Here is a 23,598-nt window from a genome sequence, read left to right on the forward strand (position 1 = left end):
TGTTATCTACTGAGTTACTATTTTTTTTTCACCTTTTAGATACATATATGAGTAACATGTTAAATTTGGCATACATTTCCTTGAGGGACTTGTTGGGTGTGTGGGAGACTCCCCACTGAAGTTAAGTTTCAGTCTCGTGAGAACATCACGAAATCCCTTACCCCTCACTCTCCTCTCCGAAGGGCCCCAAGCAGAAAAGCGCCAAATTCAAAAGTTTTCTCCACCAATCCCCTGGACACATTGTCCCCTCACCATTCCTGAGTCACCCTGCCAATCAGCACCTGCCACATCGCCTACACAACCTTTCTTAAGCTGAAGGTTATAAGCTAACGCTCTCTGCCCTCTTCCTCTTCTTTCTCTCCTCTCTCTACTTTCTCTCTGCTCTCTGCTCTCTTTCTCTCTGCCCTTTTCCTCTTCTGTCTGCTCTCTGCCTCTCCTTTTCTTCCCCTTCGGGCAGCCCCCCAATAAAATCTCTTGGTTGAATCTCCGGCTCAGGTGAGTCACTCGCCTTTCAGGATTAATACGCAATAATTTTATAAAAAGACTGGGGCAGGAAATCCAAAAGTTCAACCTCTCAGAATGTTTTGCCATGAGTCCTACCAGCTGGATGAAGTATTTGTCTCTGAGTAAGCATTGTCCTTGCTAGTGTGGCTGACTTTCTTTTTCACTCTACCATCTGTTTGACATTGCCACTAGAGTTCCTTCATATACTCTTGGTCTTGGAAGAATTTTTCCAGCTATTTCATTGCTTTCCTTGACTTCCTTTCTGCTTATCTTCCAATCCACAACCCAGTTCTTTATTTTGACTTTGAGTTGCTGCATTTTCTGGCTTTGTTACATATTCAGATTCACTTTAAAGTCATACTTAGTGGTTTTTAGGTTCTAAAATCTGGTTTTCTCCCAGCTTCAATTTCCATGCAGGGTTGTGGCCTTGTGTCAGGAAGCTGCTGCACATGGTGAGTGTTCAATAAACTGTTGTAGATTTGATTTCTTGACTCTATAGGTCCTTGATGCTTACTGTTTTTCGACTGTCAGTTCTGTGATTTGGCTGGTTGTATTTAAGCAATTAGTAATAAACACACAAAAATGACAGGAAATTGTATGGTGCTTCACTGTATCTGACTGTCTATTCATTTTTGTAGAGGCCATCCTTGACCTTCATTTAGAGACAGAAAATATGTTGTACATAAATATGAAGGAACATTTTAACTAGAGAATAAAAAACAGCCCAGTCAATAGATATTTTATCCCAAATATCTAGATAGTTTCCAATATAAATATGCTTTGGTGTCAAACATTAGATATAATCTATACTGTTAACCATGTGGAAACTTTAAACTCATAGATATTTTGCTTGTCATGGTTATTATCCAATGACATTCAATGTTAAAGGAGATAATATAGAGAGGTAGTAGGGATAGTAATTTAAGGTAATAAAGTTATACATTAAAATAGCTGTCTCAGTTTAGTTGGAAAATCATATACAAATACCCTAGGTTGAGTAATTTATAAATAACAGAAATTTATTGCTCATAGTTCTGGAGGCTGGGAAGTCCATGATCAAGATGCCAGCAGATTCCATGTCTGACGATGACATGCTTTCTGCAACAATAAATAAGATGGTATCTTCTAGTTGTGACCTCATATAGCAAAAGGAACAAGGGGGCTCACTCATGACTCTCTTAAAAGGGCACTAATATTATTCATAGGGTAGAGCCCTCACTAGTTAATTAATCCTCAAAGGTCCACATTGATATTAGGTTTCAACATATAAATTTGGGGGGACACTAACATTTACACCATAGAATTATCTAAAATGAAGTCATTGTGGTAATTACTTTTTTGTTTGTTTGAGTACCGGGGGTTAAACTTAGGTTACTGGGCCACTGAGCCACATCCCCATCCCTATTTTGTATTTTATTTGGAGATAGGGTCTTACTGACTTGCTTAGTGCCTTACTTTTCCTGAGGCTGGCTTTAAACTCAAAATCCTCCTGCCTTAGCCTCCCGAGCCACTGGGATTATAGGCCTGCGTCACTGTACCTGGTGATAATTACCTTTTTATATCAATGTTTACTTTTAAAGTCATAAGAAGTCTGTTTTACTTAGGTAGAGTATTTCTAAAAATTAATACATTTTTTGTCTGCCATATAAGAAGAATCAAAATATCACATGATACCCCATAAATATGTACAACCATTATGTGTCAGTCAAAATTTTTAAAGAATACCAAAAAAGAAGTCTAAAAATAATACTTAATTAGTTTAGGCAAGACTGACACTTTTAAAACAAAACTATTTGGAAAAAAATTTACTTTTTAGTGTACATTCTCATAATTGCTAATGAAAAATTTGCTGTCATAATGAATGTATGTTTCCACAAATGTATGTATAAAAGATAGCTTTTCTTCACAGTTTTATTTTAACTTTAATAAAATCTAAAAATGCTATTAAAGTCCAAGCAGGTTTAGAATGTCAACAATAAAGGGATAGTCTCTCTGGCTGTAGCATTTTAGTTTTTTTTTTTTTTTTTTTTTTTAATTTCAAGATCTTTGTATGCCATGCACATTTTCAATAAGGTTATTAGTTTTTCTATTTTGCTGCTAAGTTTTTAAGACACAATTTGAACAATCAGTCAGGGATGGTAAATATAAATAAAATATTTAATAAGCAGAATTTTGAGTAATCATTTGGATTTATCTTGGGGTTTAAGTTTTCAACTCCTTTTTGTGCTAGTAGTCATTCACCCACATCCTTGTGTGTAGGAGCCTACAAGCTTTGTTTCTTCCATGGAGGTGGTACTAGCATTGAGTTAATGAACCAGCACATTGGGCATTATTCAAGTTATTCTTTTCTCCATGCTCTTGAAAATTGATAGAAGACAGTACATTTTGCTTATTCAAAAAAAATTACAAAATCCCTATGCTAGATTTAGGTTATGCTGACTGGGGGCTGGGAAGGAAATATGTGTCTAGATTAATGGGACATTTTTTAAGGGGTGGGCTATTTGGAAGACAAATGAGAGTTTAACATTCCCTTAGCATTTATTACATGTTAGCCTATAAATATGAATGTGAACATTGTCTTTTGTTGCTGGCCCTATATACCTCTCATCTTATGCCTTCAGTTTTGCTTACTTCAAATTTTTCCCCATATTGCTAACACATAGCTACTGTTTTGGTCAGGTTTTTCACTGCTGTGACCAAAAAAACCCAACAAGAACAATTTTAGAGGAGGAAAAGTTTATTTGGAGGCTTACTGTTTCAGAGGTCTGAATCCATAGATGGTCAACTTCATTCCTCTTGACCTGGGGTGCGTCAGAACATCATGGTGGAAGGGTATGGTGGAGGAAAGCAGCTGGGAACATGGAAAGAAGCTGAGAGAGGGAAAGAGAGAGAGCTCTGTTTAATAAGAAAAAATATATACTACAAAGACACACTCCCAGTGACTCACTTCCTCCAGCCACACCCTACCCAGCCCACATGTACCAGTTAATCCATGTCATGGGATTAACACAATAAATAACTTAAGACTCTCATCATTTCACCTCTAAACTTCCTTGCAATGTCTCACACATGAGCTTTTGGGTGACACCTGATATCTAAACTGTAACAGCTACTGAGCAGATCTCCTTCTCTCAGTGAAAATCAGTTATTTACCTAACTTTAAAAAAATTCTCTGTATCCTACAAGAAGGAGGCAAACATTTAAACTACACTCTGACCCATCTGGGCCTCCACCCTCACTGAGCTCACCAGCCAGCTCATGGTTCGTGGTGTAGTAATGAAACACCTCTGGGACTCTGTGTATCTCCATAGTCTTTCTATCTGTTTCTTCTTTCTGGAACACCTTCTCAGACAACCTTTCCTGAATGTTAGTTGGGCTAAGTGTCTCTGTTCAGCTTTCACAGGGTTTTGAGTATCTTTCTGGTTGTCGGGACAATGTGACTGATAATCCTGGCCTCAAACAAGGTTTAATCTTACTCTGCCCTTTACTATCTAGGTAAGCTTAACCTCCCCAAACCTCCCATTTCTCATAGTAAATGGGCTATTCATAATAATAGTGCTTAACTTAGAGTTGTCAGGGAGTTAGTGCTTATAAATCATTCTAGCACATATATTTATGTGTAATAGATGTATATATGATAGATGCTTCAGTAATCATGGTTTCTGTTTTTATGCGGGGTACTGGGGATTGAACTCGGGCTCTCGACCACTGAGCCACTTCCCCAGACCTATTTTTTGTATTTTATTTACAGACAGGGTCTCACTGAGTTGTTTAGGGCCTTGCCCTTACTGAGGCCTGGTTTTGAACTTGTGATCCTCCTGTTTCAACCTCCCAAACTTCTGGGATTATAGTTGTGTCCATCATGCCAAGCTCAATAAAATGTTTTAATTTACTTTTATCCTTAATTATCATGAGTGTGGCATCTTTTAAATTATTTTATTATTATTATTATTACTACTATTATTATTCATCTACCCCGTGAGTTCATTTCCTTTCTAGATTGTCTATTTCTATAAAGCAGTTGTCATACTCATGTGATTCCTCAGGGACATGAACTTTAGTGGGGCACAATAGAAAGTCAATAAATGTTAGATGATTCCCATATTCCCCACTTAAAGTCTAAATTAATATTAAAGGATAGCATTCTAGACTTTGTAAAATAGATACGCAAAGTGTGTTTTCATTGTCTGGAGGCCAGAAGATATGTTCATGTACCTTTTCAGTGACTTCGGTGTAGCTGCCACAGAGTATTCTTGTGGTTTCTGGCAGCCATTCTCTGCTCTATCTGTAAAAACGAGACTCTTTGGCCTTATGTTCTTTAACCTTTAGAAGGCACTTAAAATAAAAATATTAGAAGAAGGTACTTAAACATCTAACTCCTATTTTTAAGTTTATAATTAAATAATATGATCATTTTATTGTAAGAATATATTGATAGCATTATTTATTTTATTCCTTTGTCTAAGCTATGAAAATAGAATGGTAGACAGTCTGTTTTATAATAGATTCTTTATTTCAAATATCAATAGATATTGCCTTTTTCTAAATTTTTATTTTTTCAGATTTAAAAGATTGTGAATTTTTTACTTTTACAAAGGCAATATTGTTAAATAGTTTAAGTAGGTTTCTTTGACTGTATTGGTTAGTAACTTGTCTTTAATAATTGTTTATTTTGCAAAGATGAAAGAGGTCTTTGTGGGTAAAATAATTTCTTTTAATTTTGGCAGAACCGGTCAGTTCTGTTGGTATAAATTTATGACTTTAAACTTAAAACCAAGATTGTTTAGTAGATATGGATGGAGATTGACTATAAAATTCTATTATCCAAAATATCTAGAATATTGATACATTTTCAGTTATTAATATTCCATATCTTCTCTTACAGTTTTCTTTTTCATTGCTTAGTGCTGCATTTTTCTTATTTTTCTCTGGAAAAGTATTAGCGTATAATTTTGTAATGTACAACCTAACCATACATCTGTATAGCATCTCATTTTTCATGTGGTGATGAGTGATTAATTATAAAGGATTCTCCCTTGTTTTCTTATACAATACCTAATGTATTCATGATTTAGTATTCTGAAGTTATTTAGAAGGGATGCTTATTTGAAAATAGAATGTTTGTCATTTTTTATCCTTATTCTAGCTTTTGCTTTAACTCAGTGCATGCATATTAGAACTCTCCTCTTTTCAAGACTCAAAGAAATTTAATAGGAAGTATGGATGTTACAAAGAGGAAAAAAAGTGTTTTTCATCGACTATATTGGGCTCATTAACTAGGGAGGGCTCTCCAAATCAGACTGACAAAAGACAGATCAACATGAGAAGAACAGAAATTTTCTAATGTGGGCATCATGCATAATACATGAAAATCATAATGATGAGTAACTCAAAGAGGTGGTTAGAACTTAGGGCTTATCAAGTATTATAATAAAAGAAAAATTTGTAGAGAAGTAATGTGGAGAAGAAAGACATTTTAGGCTTTTGAAGGCAATAAATCTGAGGAAGGTAAACATATTGGGGAAACTAATGGAAGACAAGGATTGTTTTAGCAATAACAATGTTTATTATGTTGGTTCCTCTGGTAACTTCTCTGGTCCCAGAGTGTAGAATTGTTTCCAATGATTAAGAATTCTCTGTCCTTTCTGGTGAAAGTCAGGGTAGGCACAGACTTTCGTGTGAGTGTGTGTGTGTGTGTGTGTGTGTGTGTGTGCTTCATTTCAGTTGCTTTCAGAACAATATAACTCTTATGTTTAAGTTGCATATTTTGGGGTGGTGTACTTTGAACTCCTTCATGGACATTTCCCCTTAGAGAATTTGTTTATACTGTCCTTTGTTCATACCAAATATCCTGGATAAACGACACATATTTTAGAATACAAGGTGTGTGTGTGTGTGTGTGTGTGTGTGTGTGTGTGTGTGTTGGGGAAGAAATATCGAGACATTCAAATCAAACCCAATACTTTGTTGTCAAGAGGAGCATCCCACAAAGGAACCAAGCATACACACACATAAACACATATGAAGGAGAATTTTATACATTCCATACTATAAATTATCACATGTGAAGCTAAATCACCAGGAATTAGTTCAAGTAATAGATTTGGAAATTCAAGTGGTAGCTGTCTTCAAGATAATTGTTTAAGCAATGACATTTTCCCACTAAACTGAAAGCAACAAATTGTTAGCATATTTTCTTAAATTGAAAATCACCCAACTCTTTATGTCTGGTGCTTAGTTGAACACAACTAAGCAAGTTCATTCAGTTAAAAGTGTCTGGAAAATCATTTGTTTTATTGAACCTCCTTTTGTAATTGAAAAGTAATGCAAATGACTGGTTCTTTTAGGAATAAATGTCTAATGGATAAATATTTGGGACAATTTGACATGAGAGCTGGTAGTATGTATGATTTTTTAAGTATGCCAAATGTTCATATCAACTTAGTTTAATATGGAATGTGAAGAATGTTTTGAAGAAATTAATTTGCATTTTAGTATTGAATAATTGAATAAGAAACTAAGTTAACATCATTGTTGTCTTGAACAGGTTCAGGTCAAATATTTGTTTACATGTCCTTTGGTCATTCAGCAAATGATATTTTTAGGAACGATGTCTCATATTCAGAATTTTAATTGGATGCTACTTGGCAGAATTTCACTGTGGACAAAAAAAATCTGGACAAATATTTTAGCCAACAGTAAGAAAGAAATAATTTGGTATTGAGAAAACTTCTCAGATCTAATTTCTTAGAAAAATATGGCTGCTCATAGTCAAGCATTAACTATATCTTTATTATTTACTGTCAGCGATCCAACCTGTGGAGCCCAGCTGCCACTGTCTCTGATATGCATTTAGAAGGGCTGCTGCTCAGCTGTCCACAAGTTGGACATTTCCATGACTCTGTGACCATTTACTACTCTTCTAGTAGGATCCATGTATTCCCTTGCTCTGAAGGTCTGTTCTGGGTATACTCTTCAGGTGATGATTTTCAACAATCCCTCTCAGAAGTGATCTGGTCAATCCCATTCTGGTTTCACCCAATTGGGAAGAAAATGGGCAACACTGAACAGGACATGGAAGCATTTGTGGATGTATTCATTTACTTCTCCCTTCAAACACATTTCTGTCCCCTACTTCTGCTTCTTTCAAGAACTAGTATGGCCTCTGGAACCAGCCTTGTTCAAATGCCAAATCCACTATTTGCTGTCCATGTGTTTTCATAAAAGTGTCTCTCATTTCCAAGACTTAGTTTGCCATTTGTAAAACATAAATAATAAATAATTCAATAAGGTTCTTCTTATGAAGAAATGGATTTTGCATGCAATATGTTTGTTTGGTACGGTATTTCATAGGTAGCTTGCACTCATAATGCTAATTGTTATTATTTTACCTTTTCTTTTTCCTCTCTGCTGCCAAAAATACTTAGTGGCATATGGCATGATGGTAATTGACAAGCAAGACTAATAAGAAATATTATGGGAAGAAATATAAAATGTGTCCCAAAATGAAAACTTCTTAAGCAAGTTGCTGTACTACTGTAAAATTAAGAAGAAACAAATATCTTTACCTTTTGGTGGTGGTATGCTGCTTAACTATGTACCAAAATGTATATTTTTACATGCACTCTTGCAAAATGCCCATTTATTTTGGATTATATTTTTAGAAATAGGTTCTGACAATATATGAAAAGAGGGGAAGTATTAAATTTGAAAATATAAGCAGGAGATTTCAGATTCTGTCCTACTTCCTGAGAGAGCTAAATTTTCTTCCTATATTTTCCAGGAAAATCTTTCACAGTGAAGTTCAATCTCTCATTGGCCATTGATCCAGAATAAACTGCTAAGTAGCATTCTCATAGTTAAATTGATTTCTGAAATCTATGATGATTATGTTGAAGATATATTTGGTTGTTTTTTTTTTCTTTTTATCCTAGTGATTTTTGTCAAAATGTACTTTCAATATTCATTATTCATTTTGATGGCAAATAAAATGCTTTCACAGCACTTCTAAGCTGCTGTCAATGCAAATTTGTAGTAAATAGCATTATAATATCAATGCATGACCAAGAAGGGGACACAATGTCAAGGATACACTCAGAATGGCTATATCACAAATTATGGGAAATGTTTATTTATGCGGACTTCTTTAGGATGTCAAAATTGAGTCATGTAAATGTTATAATACTAAAAGAAAAGAAGTCAAGTCAGAGTAAACTTTGTTAAAGCTTATGTAAATTCTACTGAATAAAGGAAATTTCAAGTTATGGGAGTCAAGGTGCCTTCAGATTGATTATAATTTTGCTATCATATCTCCCATGACAACTCTCTGAGAATCCCATGGATAGTTCTTTATGTTTTGGGGCCTGAAGGTTTAATGGAAGCAATTCACTAGTTCTCCCATCATGGTTTGCCAGGAAACTTCTAATTTCATGATGGAGGTGAAGTTAAGCTGCCTTAATTCCAAGGCCTGCCTACCATAATGGCTCTCTTCCTTCCAATTTTCTCTTCTGCTTTAGTCCTGAAGAGTAGAACTGAGAAGTTAAATCTACTTTAGGACTCTCCACATGGAGAGGAAGACCATCTGTGTAAAGTCAACTGATTTCTGCTATTATAATACATTCCTTTGGGCTAAGATTTTACAATGTCATTGTTATAAGGGAAAGAAACCCGTCAGACCTTGCCCATGATTATTGAAGTGGTTTTCAAAATATGATTGGTGAATAGTGTGTATCTGAATACCTTAGGGTGCTTGCAGGAAAAGTATACTTCTAGTTGGATCTTTGTTCAACTAAGTCAGAATATTGGGGTATTTCCTCCCTGTCAGTATGTCCTGAGAAGGCCTAGCCACTGTAAAATATACCTTTTCTCTGAGCTAAGAAAGACCTAGTCATTAATCACCTTGGGCTGCAGATCTGGCAGTCATTTCTATCTCTGCTTGGTTTACAGAGTAATATCTCTCTGTCTTGACAGTGTCTACTATTGAATATTTTTCAAAGGTCCTTTGAAAAGGCATTAAGTAGATAAAGATCTCTGTTGCTCCTTTTCACCAGCTCATTCACTGTCTTTCCCAGACAAATTGGGAAGAAGCACTACTTAAAGCTTGCATATATTTTGAATTTCATTCTTGCAAGTGAAGGTGACCATATAATTTATTGTTCCAGTTGGGCCACTCTTGAGATAGAAGGAGAGTGCTGTTAGTTATTATGCTGAGCTGTAGAAGAAAATCAAGACTCTCCCAAAGAAACCTAGACATATGGTCATCTTAGCTACTTGCTTAAAATAGTAATAACAATCAAAATTTACCAACTGGTAAATTATAAGTTATCAATCACAACTTTTTAATCAATTGTTCTGACAGTCTATTGTAAGCTAGTGCTTCTTTATCTATGAAGTCAATTATAATTCTTTTAGAATAATTTCCTCCTTCATCTTCCTTCAACCCCCCACTCACTCCCTTAAGCCCTTTTTTTAAATGTACATATAAATTGCTTAACCAGAAGGATAAGAAACCTGGGGATATGAATCAGAAGCAAGTGTTTTAATCTCTCTCATTTTCTTTTCTGTACAATAGAACTCATGATACCATTAATTATATGCTTCTTTTACTTAGATTGGTGAAGTTGAAGGGTGAGAGGACTTGGGGTCTACTTTTAAATTAAATCTATTTTTATTTATTTATCACATAAATTTTAGCATTAATATGTTCTAGGCATAAAAATAGGAACTAGAGTCTGTCTCCTAGAGAGAGAAATGTATATTTTAAAGAGTACAAGAAGTAAAATTCTGTGGAACCAGGTATGGTGGTAGCAAGGATTTTATACAAGATCTCATAGAATTCTCCTAGAAGTTCACCTGCTTCTCTCTGGATCCAGGAACTGGAGAGTGTTTGAGTCTCTACACTCCCTTTCTAGCTTCCTCTGAGAAGCTACATGGTCTTTCATTTCCATTTACTTCTGAGTTTGTTCCTTCCCTATCCCTCACTTGTATAGGATTATTCATTATCACCTCTCAGCACCAGGACCTGCCCCATGTATATAGCTTTTCATTTTGAGTCTCAACTGACATTTTTTCCCCCTTTTTTGGTAGCTTTGATACTTGTTGCAATTAAAGATCAATGATTTTAAAATCTATTTAATAGAGAATATTTATATATGCTGATACATTTTTTCAAAGGTATAAATATTATGATATGTATTTTTCAAAGGTATAATATATTATGATATGTATCCCTATATCTTTTTAAAATATAGGGATACATATCATAATATATTATACATAATATATATTAAGTTTCCTTATGTATGTATAATATATATTATACTAAATATTCTCAAGATTAAGTCATTTGTCTTGGCCATTTAAATAATCTTTTTTTTTCTCATTTTAAATAACTTTTAAAAATAGCTCAACTAGTTATTTTAAATAATTTTTTGAATTTTTTCATTGACATGCAGCGATTGTACATTATTCCTCCTATCCACCTGCACTCCTATACCCATTAATCATCCTCTCTTTATTCTGCCTTCCTTGAGACCTTACCGAGACTCTGATAACTTCTATTCTATTCTCAGCTTCTATATGATCAACATTTTAGCTCATATAGACAAGTGAGAACATGTTGTATTTGACTTTCTGTGGCCTGACTTATTTTACTTAACATACTGCCTTCCAGTTTCATTCATATTGCTACAAATGACAAGATTTCATTTTTGTTTATGGTTGACTAATGTACATTATCTATCTATCTATGTATCTATTTATCTATCTATCTATCTATCTATCTATCTATCTACATTTTCCTATCTATACATACATCAGTGGACACATAGATTGAATCCATATCTTGACTATTGTGAGTAAGGCTACAATAAATATAAAAATATTGATGTTTTCCTGATGATGCATACCAGTAATGGGATTGTTGATCATATGGCAGTTTGATTTCTAGTTTTTGGAGGAACTTCCATACTGTTTTCCATAATGAATATGCCAGTTTATATTTTCAATATGCCAGTACAAAAGTTCTACTTACTTTGCATCTTTGCCAGTATTTGTCATCTCTCTCTCTCTCTCTCTCTCTCTTTCTCTCTCTTTCTCCCTTTCTTCCTTTCTTTCTTTCGCAGTACTATAGATGGAACCCAGGGCCTCATGCATAGTTGGCAAGTGCCCTACCACTGAGACACAACCCCAGCACTTTTTATTTTATTTTTGAAACAAGATCTTGCCAAATTGCCTACATTGCCTTTAATTTGCAATCCTCCTTATTTAACCTCCCAAGTAACTGGGATTATAGGCATAGATCACTATATTTGGCTATTACTATATGTTCATGTTGGATATTATTTGATTAAATTCTTGCCATTTACATTTTGATGTGGAAGAGAGAGAATCAATCTGATTCACCTAAGTTATTATTATTTTTAAAATAAATCTCAAGTCACTAGTTATTGGATAGCCTATGGTTTGATTTTTAAAACTAAATGGAAAGTTGGAGATAGTAAAGTACTTAATATTGCTTAGGTTGTTAAATTCTGTCTTTAATAAAGATTATAGCTGGAACTATAATGTCAGAAATATGCTGTCTTCATTGAAATTACTTTAATATTACTTATATATGACTCTTTTTCATGGTAATAAAACATGTTTTTTGATTGTTCTATTTTTTTAATTGAATATCCCTTTTTCATTGTAAAATTTCTTTTAATTAAAAAAGGTTTTTCAATTAACAAAAGTTTTTTCAAAAAATAAATTGCTGAATTTAGATCTGTTTAGATTTTTAAAATGTGTTACTGACATTAATAGCATGTAAAAGATTATATCAAATTAATCTGGATATTGCTAATTCAAAACTAATTTGGTTTTATGCCAAAGATTACCATTTTCTTACACCTACTTCCTTTATCAGCATTTAAAAGGCATTCCTATTATATTTGGAAGTCGTTATAAAGTCGTATTTGATAAATGTTTAATAAAGACTTTTTATCTTCAGGCAGATCTATAAAATATTATGTCATCTTTGAGTTGCTATAAATGAATGACAGAACTCTAGTTACCATTAAGGCCATTTCACGTAGTAATAAATTAAAACTATAGACTGCCATGAATGGCAAAAAATAATCCTACTAGATTTAAGGCAAATCTTTGTTTTATACCCTTCCCTTTACCAATAAAATGAAGCTATTGCCAAAATGGCTAAAATTAAAAAGACTTACAGCACAGGTTAAATATTCTTATCCAAAATACTTGGGAAAAGAAATGCTTTAGATTTTAAATTTTTTCAGATTTTGAATAATGAGATATAATAGAGATAGGACCCACCTCTAAGTATAAAATTCATATTTTATATATACCTTATACGTGTAGCCTGAAGTAATTTTATACAATAATTTTAGTGTGCTTGTGTTGTGTCTGCAACATGGTCAAGTATGGAATTTTCTACATGAAGTAGCATATTGTCTCACAGAAATCTCCTGATTTTGGAGTATTTTTTTCCTATTTTTAATTTTTGTATTAGGGATGCTAAACTTGCAGTAATTGTTGAAAAAGATGTGAAATAGTAGAAGGCTCATCTGGTAACATTTAATGTCAGTTTAATATGAAAAATAATCAACATCACATTCATATTTCTCTCTAGATTCATATATATATACAACTTAAGAAACAATATTAATTACAATATTAATATTGCAAAATATTCTCCAGCTGCCATGTGGCAGAATTGTACTTATTGCCCTAATTTATGAATATCTTTTGAAATACAATTGTTTTCAGACAATTTCATTGTTGTTGTTGGAGAGATTATAGCCACTAAAGAAATACTAAGTACTTTGCACAAAGACAAAAGGAAAGATAGCTTGAATGCATTTCAGGAATTTGTGAGGCCATATCCTTTGCAGGCTCAAGGGCATAGAAGGCAAAATTTCTTTGAGAAAAATTCCTGAGGAGCCCTGCTTACTCAGGGGGGCCTATGAAGGAATTTCACCATGCTCATCCACCCAACCACAGCAGCTATGATCCCAGGGATCCAAGATATTGCTCAAGCTGGCAGCATACTGTGGCATCATTAACATGGTGCAGGTTTTGCAGGAATGCAGGATATTGGAGTTAGAGGGTCATAGAGGTTTCCACTGAGATTTTGTTTTAATTTATTTATTTTTAATTTTTATTTGTTATATATGACAACATAATGCATTATAATTCATATTATACATATAGAGCATGATTCTTCATATCTCTGGTTGTACACAAAGTAGAATCACATTTTTTGTGTCTTCTTACATGTACTTAGAGTAATGATGATCATTGCATTTCACCATCTTTTCTATCCCTATGGCTCCTCTCTTTCTCTCCTTCCCCTTTTCCCCTTTGCCCTATCTAGAATTAATTTAATCTTCCCATCTGCCCCCGCCCCAGCATATTATGAATCAGCATCCTTAAATCAGAGAAATCATTCCACATTTGGTTTTTGGGATTGGCTAAAATGCAAATCAAAACCACCCTAAGATACCATCTCACTCCAGTAAGATTGGCAGCCATTAGGAAGTCAAACAACAACAAGTGCTGGCGAGGATGTGGGGAAAAGGGTACACTTGTACATTGCTGGTGGGACTGCAGATTGGTGCAGCCAATTTGGAAAGCAGTATGGAGATTTCTTGGAAAGCTGGGAATGGAGCCACCATTTGACCCAGCTATTCCCCTTCTTGGTCTATTCCCTAAAGACCTAAAAAGAGCATGCTACAGGGACACTGCTACATCGATGTTCATAGCAGCACAGTTCACAATAGCAAGACTGTGGAACCAACCTAGATGCCCTTCAATAGACGAATGGATAAAAAAAATGTGGCATTTATACACAATGGAGTATTACTCTGCATTAAAAAATGACAAAATCATAGAATTTACAGGGAAATGGATGGCATTAGAGCAGATTATGCTAAGTGAAGCTAGCCAATCCCTAAAAAACAAATGCCAAATGTCTTCTTTGATATAAGGAGAGTAACTAAGAACAGAGTAGGGACGAAGAGCAGGAGAAGAAGATTAACATTTAACAGGGATGAGAGGTGGGAGGGAAAGGGAGAGAGAAGGGAAATTGCATGGTAATGGAAGGAGACCCTCAGGGTTATACAGTGGAGGAGGTAGAGAGAGAGGAGGGGAGGGGAGGGGAGAGGTGGGGAGGGGGGATTGTGGAGGATGGGAAAGGCAGCGGAGCACAACAGACACTAGTATGGCAATATGTAAATCAATGGATGTGTAACTGATGTGATTCTGCAATCTGTGTATGGGGTGAAGGTGGGAGTTCATAACCCACTTGAATCAAAGTGTGGAATATGATATGTCAAGAAATTTGTAATGTTTTGAGCAACCAACAATAAAAAATTAAAAACAAAACAAATTATCAATAAATGGGCTAAGGAAGTGAACAGACACTTCACAGAAGAAATGCAATCAATCAACACATATATGAAAAAATGTTCAACATAACATCTCTAGCAATTGGAGAAATGCAAATTAAAATCACACTGATATTTCATCTCACTCCAGTCAGAATGATACTTATCAAGAATACAAGTAACAATAAATGTTGGCAAGGATGTGGGGGAAAAGTAAACTCATACATTGCTGGTGGGACTGCAAATTGATGCAATCACTGTGGAAAGCAGTATGGAGATTCCTCAGAAAATTTGGAATGAAACCACCATTTGACCCAAACAACCCACTACTAAATTTATACACAAGGACTAAAATAAGCATACTACAGTGATGCAGCATTGACAGTGATGTCAATGTTTTCAGCAGCTCAATTCACAATAGCTAAACTCTGGAACCAACCTACGTGCCCTTCAACAGATGAATGGATAAAGAAAATGTGGACTGTAAATTGGTGCAGCCAATTGGAAAACTGGGAATGGAACCACCATTTGACCCAGCTATCCCACTCCTCGGTCTATACCCAAAGGACTAAGAGCAGCATACTACAGAGACACAGCCACATCAATGTTTATAGCAGCACAATTCACAATAGCTAAACTGTGGAACCAACCTAGATGCCCTTCTGTAGATGTATGGATAAAGAAAATGTGGTATATATACACAATAGAATATTATTCACCATTAAAAGAGAATAAAATCATGGCATTTGCAAGAAAATGGATGAAGCTAGAGAATATAATCCACTGAGATTTTAAAGGAAGGCCTGGGAGACCAGGCAAAATGTAGTAAGATCACAATCCCCGTGGGCTGCCCTAGAGAGGGTAATGTGTGAAACTGTGAGAAGGAAGCCAAAGCTTCATTGGAGACCCTCTGGATTAAGAGATTCCAGTAAGGGAATCTTCTAAGAAAAGCTGCTGGTTGAGGAGAGGGCCAGGCTAAGAGAGAGAGAGAGTCCACAAGCACTTGGCCTTGCCGAGGAGAGAGGACTATCCAACATCTTTGGAGAGCACATCTCACGGCTCTGTGCCCCAGATACTGGATGGGGAGCCACAGGACCTAATATATGACTGGCTGACTTTCAGTCTTTGCTTTGGTCCCACCCTGCCTTCCTATGCCATGATTCCTCTCTTTTGAAATGGGAATGTTTACTCTGTGCTACTGTATATTAGATACAGTAAATTGCTTTTGATTTTTATAGAGGCTCACAGCCAAGAGTTTTTCTTTAGTCTCGGGTGAGACTTTGGAGTTGAACTTTTGGGCAATGCTGGAACTGTTAAGACTATGAAGTCTCTTGGGGCTGAATTAAATGCAATTTGCATTGTTAGATGGACATTAGCTTTAGGGGCCCAGACACAGAATGAATGCTTTGGATATGAGGTGTACTCTCTAAACACCTGTGATAATGCAGGATATTCAGATGTGAAATGATTAGATTATGAGAGCTGAAACTTAATAATTCCATCCTAGATGGAGGAACTAACTGGATGGTAACTGTAGGAAGGTGAGGTATAGAGGAAGTGGGTCACCAGGGGCATGCCTGAGAAGAGTTCATCTTTCCTGTGGCCCCTTCCTCTTCTTCTCTGCTTTCTGGCCACCATGAATAACACAGTATCCACAATACCCTTCCATTATAATGTTCTGCTTTATCTTGTGTCCAGAGAAATGGAGTCAATCTACCATGGGCTGAACCCTTGAAGCCATGAGCTCAGAATAAACTTTTTCTCATCTAATTTGGTTTTGCTATATATTTTGGCCACTGTAATGAAAAGCTGATTAACATAAATATGTTTTAATTAGCTCAAATCTGAAACAACAATTTTTGTATAGGAGCTCTTCTAATTTTAGCCTATGTTGAGTTAGCTCACTGGTCTGCAGTATTGAGGCAAAGAGATGATGATGGCTATAAACAAAAACAAAAAATCTAAGGCACCCATACATGTAGCATTCCTAACTCTTGAAATTGTAATCTAGTTTGGCAAAGTGGTGCACACCTGAAACCCAACCAACTCCAGAGGCTGAGGCATGAGGATCACAAGTTCAAGGCCAGCCTCAGCAATTTGGTGAAACCTTGTCTCAAAAAGGGCTGCAGATATATCTGAGTGGTATTGCATCCCCGGGTTTAATCCCCAGTGCTGATAAAAAGCATTATAATTCATGGCATGAATTTTGAAAAGGAGGTTTATTAAATTAAAAAAATTATTTTCTCCATATAGATTGATTCTTATTTATGAATGCAGAAATTTGTGAAAGATTTGACCCCTGAGTGCATTTAGTAGAAGTGTTTCTCAACAAAGTTATTTAAAAATGTCCATGCATAAAATTTAAACTGTTTTTTTTTCCCTAAATATTGGGGCAGAGGTTAGAATAAATCTGTGAAAAGTAGGTTTTTCTAAATGTCTGAAGAACTGATAGATTTAGCTGCTTTACTTGGCTGGGAAATTTCCTCTGGAGAGTGATGATGGGCATCTGTATTGTGGGTTTCCTAAGGGATAAAGGTAGCCTAGGGTTGAGTTTTAGAAAGCAGATTAAAAACACCACGCTGTGGCCTCCACTTTTAAATCTGATTAGCTATGGGATAACTATTATCTTACCTTCTTAAGGAATTCATAGTTGTCAATTTCTAGTCCGAGGATTTTTCTGTCAAAATAAATACTTCAAATGCTAAGAAGTCAAAATGTAACAAATATATCTACCTTAATTGGAAAAATAACTTTAGTCATCTCATTTCAAAGTTCCTCATTCAAAGTACGTATTTGAATAGTGCAAATTGAACAAGTTATAGTTGTCTGGCACACACTCAATAAATAATATTAGTATTTAATTATTCCATTTTAAATTAATATGCACTTTAAAGCATTGCTGCACTTTTTTGTATAATGTTCTTTAAAAATTTAGAGGTGTATTAGAGGGAACACTTTTATTTTTTTGGCTTATAAACATTGACTCACAGAAAATTGTCAGAAGATCAGACACACATGAAGGCATGTTGATTAGACAAAATGAGAGGAGACAACAAAGTAAATATCTTCTCCAGGAGGAAACCAAAACAATGGTTAGTTCTGTTTGAGAATCCATCAGTCTGGCTGACTGGCATGCAGACCAAAAATATACTCATGAGATGACTTGTTCACTTTTCAACTAATTTAAGAAATATAAAAACTTAATGACTGCATGCTGTTAAAACTCCATTTAGAAATTAGCAATTGATTCTGTGGCACATTGCAATTCTTAAGGTCTCTTCATTACTAATGAGTGTAATTTAAGCACATTTGTAGAGCTAAAACTATGCCTTTGGATAGAGGGATAGTCGAGCTGTGAAAATTAGTCTTCTTTAGTTGTTAGGGAGAAATACTAGCTCTATCAAGAATCTCAGGAGGGCCCTCCTTCAGTGATCCCAGCAGCTCCTCCAAGCCAAGGTATTAATGATTTAATGGTACTTTCCAGGAGTGTTGTTGTTTAAAAGAAGAAATCTATAAACAAAACAGTTAAATTAATACCAATTCAGGGAGAATTTCAGCAATGTAGAGAATACTTTGTTAAAACTATTTTTTTAACATTGGATTAAATAGGTAACTGCTTATTCTCTTTCTAATATCTCTGTAGACACACAAGATATATATATATATATATATATATATATATATATATATATATATATATATATTTCCAAGATATATNTATATATATATATACACACACACACACACACACATATGTACATATGTATATATATATATATATATATATATATCTTTATACACATATATACAGTATTTCATGAATATTTAAATAATGAATAAGATATAATATAATGTATATATACTAATATAACCTTATGGGGGGCCCTGTGGGATTCCATTGAATATCTGAAGACTCTCCATTCTGTGTGTTCAGAGATACAATGTGTGGAAATTATTGGGTTTACAACTTACTTTGCTCCACCATAGGAGTTTAACTCTCTGCATGACCTGTCAGTACTTGACAAACATTCAGGAGCATCACCACCTTGATGTCTGTAGCTCTTCTTTCCTCTGGAACTCTGCCATGTATCTTCCAGCCAACTCTATCTTCCTATTGGATCGGGCACTTACTATCATTTTGCTGGGTTGTGTAGGTTCCAGTATTGCTTCCTGCTGCCTACGTGATTTCTATTCCTAAAACTTAAACTCTGCAAGGGACACAAATTTGCATTTATCTTCCTCAAAGAAATACTTCATAACCTGCCCTAAATTAAGTGTAAACTCAGAATTTATGACATTTTCATGGAAGATAAAAAAAATCAGTTACTTTTACTGAATTCTAAAAATAGTTTTATTTTTATATAAAAAAAGAACTGACTTATTATATTTTCCAAAAGTATGCTACATACACTGTTTTACTCCAAGTTATATATACAGGCGTCATTCTAAAGATTAAAGTATGTAAAATGTATAATCTGAAAGTTAGCTCAAAGGATCCTCTAATTATTATAAAATCATTTGTACCTATTTTTATAGTTCAGCTCTAAAGAAGTTTTTCAAAAGACAAAACAAAACCTGACTGATATTGTACTTAGTTCTCCTGGACTTTAGATCAGAATGTCTTTACCTTGGATACTTGAGTCCTTTTCTTGCTTATGCAAGGGCCTAGAGTTCACCTTCCCACAATCCCCTCCTCACCCCAACTCTATCACCACTGTAGGTCATCTCCATTCCAGGAAGTAGAACCTCAGTGAATGCCTCAGTTATTAGTTAGAGCCCAAACCCTTAACATATCTCAGTTTGTGAGGATTTCCAGTTTTCTTTGGTCTCTGGCAATTAGCATCTCCAGAGAGTTGTGTTGTGTTTACTAATATTATTTACTATATGTTCTGGGACTTTCTTGGCCCTGAGCACTTTGTATACTAGAAGATTTCTCTCAATTTTATAATTATATATATTAAAATGGAACCATAACTTTATTATAATGAGGATGCTTCTGTGTCCAACAATCTATACCTGATATAAGTCCATCAAGACTCTGGTAGAACCTCAGATGCCAATATTACATCTCTGAACAGGTCTCCCAGGTCCAGGTGGTTTCCTGACTTAACACAGATTCCTGGGGGAAAATTGTGGTTTTGAAAGGGAAAACACAGCTCCTGGGCATTCCTTGGTGTTTTAGTATCCATTCTCAAGAGAGACAACTTTGAAATGATTCCCTGAAGAATTAAGAGATATTTATGATATAGAAATTCTGAAATAGGGGTATGTGGGAATAAATGAAGAAACTCCAAATAAGAATGGTGGCTATTTATTCAGAGTTTGCTACACAGAAAGGGAGTCAGCCACAGTATCTTGTGTCTGGCAGAAACTCAGAGACAAGCAGGGAAGTCAGAAAAGGATTCAGGTGTGCTCTGGTTGGAGGTTGTCTGTATGGGAAGGTAGAGGCAAGTTAATTAGAATCAGAGCATTCTCTGTGATTGTTCTGATTGTTATTCTTCTGATTATTGTTCTCTCTGAGAATGTATTTATTTGATTTTCTCTAGTTTGCCTTAAATTGGCAGTGGAACAGAACAGTGCAGTTCTGGTCAAGTTTTGACCATTGATTGATTGCTACAGAAGTTGTGGTTTAGTTTCCCAGGATAGTTCCTGCTCAAGTTGTAGGTTGAAGTTTTCTTTTCACTTATGGGCTGGCCATTGTCAGTTTGTATATTCAGTCTTTTATATATAACGAAAGGAAATTTGTCTTACTAAATTTGGGGGGGTATGGGGTGGGGTTTGCTGGGGATTGAGCTCAGGTGCACTTTACCACTGAACCTACATGCCCAGCCTTTTTTTATTTTTTAATTTGAGACAAAGGCCTTGCTAAGTTGCCCAGGCAGGCCTCAAACTCGTGATCCTCCTATGTTAGCTCCAAGTTGCCAGGTTTATAGATGTACACCCCTGATCCTGGCTGCCTTATTTATTTGTAAAAATGAACTAGAAAAAAAAATAATGAAAAAAAGTTAAAATAGTGTAAGGACAATCAAATCCATAGAAGAAAACATAACCAAGAAATTGATTCTGGTTTGCATGGGAAATTAAAATTTAACATGGAATGTGAGAGAATTAGCAAGTTATTTGCAACCATACTTCTATGTAATAGTATATGCTTCAAGGAAATTTCAGGTGAAGTAAAACTTTAAACATTTCTAAAAATGATGAATATTTGTTTAGTCTCTAGATATATAGTTTAAAGATAATCATTAGTATATATCTTAAAGTGAAAAGTCTACATAGATCTAAACACACAAAATTGTAAATCCCATGCATATCAAACATTTCATATTCTTGATACAGAAAGTTGACACAGAGCAATGTTGGAGGAACCCTAAAAACCAACACAAAGATAAGAAAAGGCAAAAAAGGACAAATTATAAAAATTGTACTGAACCTTAGTTATAGATACATAAAAAAGTTTAACCTTGTCTAAGTGTTCTGAAGACTTCATGTTCTCTTCAGTCTAGAATGGCTTTCATTAGGCCACAAACCAACTCATTCTTCAAGGCCCAGAATAAGGATAAATCTATTAAATTGTCCCTCATTCTCAAAGTCAGCATCCATCATGTTGACTCATGGTAGCCTTGGTACTTCTTTACATAGGCATCAATCTTTACAATGCTCTAAGGCTGTACAGAAAACATAGGGTTGGGAAGAGCACCTATAATCAGGTTGAGATGTATCACTTGGAGGAGTCTGGATGTTGGTCCCATCAGTCTGTATGTTGTGTTCACCTAGTTAAGTCTTCACTGTCCAGACATGGGCTCTTAGATTTTGAGGCTTAGAAACTTCATCTCATTAATGTGCTAAAAACATTGTTTTAGAGAAGCTTACTTATATTATTAAAGCTCAGAAAAATCCAGTGTACAAAATCAAGGTGTCTATTTAGTTAATTAAGAATGTGAAGGTAGATTAGATATGTGTGTCAGTCCTAATAATGTATTTCTCTCAGTGAGCATGTTATATGGATGCCTTAAATACTCTTAGGATCAAGGGAATCAGGATAAGGGTATTATCCATGATATTTAGGTTTCTAATGACATCATTTAATGGCCACAATATGATGGCCTACATCATACTGGACATACTAAAGCACACTTTTTTGTGTGCCCACATGACCAGCATTTATTTACCTTTGAATGTCTCTTTTTGTTCATGTTCTATTACTGCTTTAGTATAATTATAATGGGCACATTCTTTCATTTGCTACTTGGAATTTCCAATCAAATTGTAGAATGCTGCAGACCCAAAGCATTCTATTCTTTTAAGGCATCGATTTTTGCCTTTTTTATTGTTGCTTTTGTCATCTCTATAATTTGCGGGTATAACATGCTCCCAATCACTATCATTTCTCATGAGAATCAGTGAGTATGAACTGGAATCCACATGAGAGAACAGAAGAATGTATATAATACAAACAGCCAGGCTTAAGATTTAAATGTGTATCCTTATTATTTTTCTGACATGTCTAGGTGCCTAAAGAAGACCATATTCCTTCCATTGTGAATTGCTACTTTATGATCACTTTAGCATGGTCAAATGTTGCTTTATATTTTAAGTAAGAAGTTGTACATAAGATGGTATTTTAAAAAAATGATTTTAAATTTTTTAGTTAGCATAGAATCCTCAATTCGTTACATACTATACAACTTCCTATTGTGTGACACCAATCCTGATACTTCCTTTAAATGTTTTTCTAGGTGCTTGGGCTCCTCTTACTCAGCTCTCTGCAAGACTGTCCACTCTGCTTGGTATGGACCCTGAGTTGAAGGCTTTCAAGCTTATTTAAATTGAAGTTCAAACATTGCTGCCCTTTGAGCCTTATGAAGCAGCAAATCCAAAGTTATTTAAAAGATGGAGTAATAAAGACTTGCTGTATGGATCCTGTGACAAAGCAAAATCCTTCCACAAAGCAAGAAAGAAAGCAAGTCATTTTCTTTGGCAAATCTCTGGACCCTTATTAAGATTAAATGCTTAATCATGGAACACCATATATTGCATAACCAAATAAATTTTTACAGAAATAAAGACCAGCACATAACTCATGTATTATTAGATGCCAACATAATATGATACTTTTGCATTTGGAATAAGTAAGGATTCCTTAATAATAAAGACATGAAAAGCACATCTTGAAAAGATTAATTGATTGAAAAGTATTACAATTAAAAACTTCTATACATGAAAAGAATCTGTTTAAAACTGAAAAGACAAATGGAAAATTGTATGTGTTATTTTGAAAACCATACATTCAATTAGGGATAGAATGCATAACATACTTAATCTTAGAGAAAATAACCCAAACACCAAATAGACTAAAAATATTAATAGCTGCTATATAACAGAGGAAAACCAAATAACCCACCCACAAAGACAGGAAATGATGTTTACTTAATTAAAAATAAACAAAATGCAAATTTAAATTTTTATAATTATATACTTATAAGAAAAACAGAAAATAATGACATGTTTATGTTTATTGAGAATATGGAACAATCAGAGGTCTCATAAGATACTATAGTAGAAGTCAATATTAGTGCCAAGATTTAGAAGAGCAATTCTTAAATATTAGTAAAGTTAAAAAAAATGCACTCTTTCAGGACTTTATTTCCATAGAGGAAATGCTGCCAATATGAACAAGTTTTTTTTTTTTTTTTTTTTTAAT

This window comes from Marmota marmota, unplaced genomic scaffold (assembly GCF_001458135.2).
Source record: "Marmota marmota marmota unplaced genomic scaffold, marMar, whole genome shotgun sequence".
Classification (NCBI taxonomy): Eukaryota; Metazoa; Chordata; class Mammalia; order Rodentia; family Sciuridae; genus Marmota; species Marmota marmota.